The following is a 1,916-nucleotide window of genomic DNA, read 5'->3' on the forward strand; positions in this document are numbered from 1 at the left end:
TTCTGCCTAGTCCGCCATCTTGCCGGAACTCCCTCTTGTCTATTCTTATAGGAAGGCACTCTGGTGGTGTAGCAGTTAAGGCATTTGGCTGTTAACACAGAGGTTGGTGGTTCAAGCCCACCAGCTGCTCTGTGGAAGACAGATGAGTCTGTCTGCTTCCATAAAGATTTACAGCATTGGAAATTCAATGGGGGTCGCTATGAGTCAGAATTGACTCAATGGCTGTGAGGTTGTGTGTGTGTGTGTGTGTATTCTTATATGAACAAGCCATGGAATTGGTTTGTTACTAGTATAGTAATTTTTCTACTACCTGCATTGTTACTTATGTATAAGAATGATTTTTAATTTTGTAAGGTTATTTTTTGTGTGTGTCTGAAGATGGAGCAATCTACTTCCATAGTGATACTGCTTCGGAAACCCAAGGAGGGGTCGCTATGAGTTGGGTCCAACTTGACAGCACATAACAACAACAACATACCAATTTCTGGTAGAGGTACATCAACAAAATTCTCCACTGTAACGTAGGATTTGTCTATTTCTTCTTGAAATTGTACTAGTGAATATGGTGGAAAATGCACAAGTTTTTGATTATTATATGTTCTCTCTAGATTATTGGGTAATGTCCCTCTTTATGCCAATTAATAATTGTCTTCCTTACATATTATTTTGTCAAACAATAATATTGCTACACTAGCTTACTTGTGGGAGCTCTGGTGGCATAGTGCCTAAGGCATTTGACTCTTTTGCTGACCCTCGACTTTACCAAGCATGGTGTCCTACCCCAGAGTCTGGTACATTCTGGCTATACTTCTTCCAAGACAGATTTGTTCATTCCCCTGGCAGTCTACGTTATATATGTTCTATATTCTTCACCAACACCCTAATTCAAAGACGTCAATTCTTCTTTGATCTTCATTATTCATTGTCTAGCTTTCACACGTATATGAGGCAATTGAAAACACCATGGCTTGGATCAGGTGCATCTTAGTCTTCAAAGTGACATCTTTGCTTTTTAATACTGTAAAAGAGATCTTTGGCAGCAGATTTGCCTGATGGAATGTGTTGTTTGATTTCTTGACTGCTACTTCCATGGGTGTTAACTGCGGATCCAACTAAACTGAAATCCTTGAAAATTTCAATATTTTCTCCATTTATTGCTTATTGATGCAGTTGTGAGGATTTTTGTTTTATGTTGAGTGTAATCCCTACTGGAGACCTGTAGTCTCTGATCTTCATCAGTAAGTGCTTCAGCTCCTCTTTGCTCTTGGCAAGCAAGACTGTGTCATCTGCATATGGATAGATCCATAATTGTACCCATTCCAAAGAAAGATCATTCAACGGAATGTGAAAATTGTTGAATAATATCATTAATATCACACACAAGTAAAATTTTGTTAAAGATAATTCAAAAATGGCTGTAGCAATACATTGACAGGGAACTGCCAGAAATTCAACTCGGGTTCAGGAAGGGATATGGAATGAAGCATATCATTTCTCATGTCAGATGGATCTTGGCTGAAAGCAGAGAATACCAGAAAGATATTTACTTGTGTTTTATTGACTAGGCAAAAGCATTATTCAACTGTGTGGATCACAGCAAATTATGGATAACATTGCAAAGAATGGTAATCCAGAACGCTCACAAGTGCTCATGCAGAGTTTGCACATGAATAAAGAGACAGTCATTCAAACAGAACAAGGATACTTCATGGTTTAAAATCAGGAAAGGTGTGCATCAGGGTTATATCCTTTATTTATTCAGTCTATATACTGAGCAAATAGATAAGCTGGATTATGTAAAGAAGATCATGGCATCAAGATGCAGATGACACAATTTATAACTATTTACAGCAGCAGTTTTCAGAGCTTGTTCCCCAAGACCCTTTCAGGAGTCTGCAGGGGTAAAGCTATTTTGT

This window comes from Orycteropus afer, unplaced genomic scaffold (assembly GCF_000298275.1).
Source record: "Orycteropus afer afer isolate SDZICR_OR568_19922 unplaced genomic scaffold, OryAfe1.0 scaffold00042, whole genome shotgun sequence".
Taxonomy (NCBI): domain Eukaryota; kingdom Metazoa; phylum Chordata; class Mammalia; order Tubulidentata; family Orycteropodidae; genus Orycteropus; species Orycteropus afer.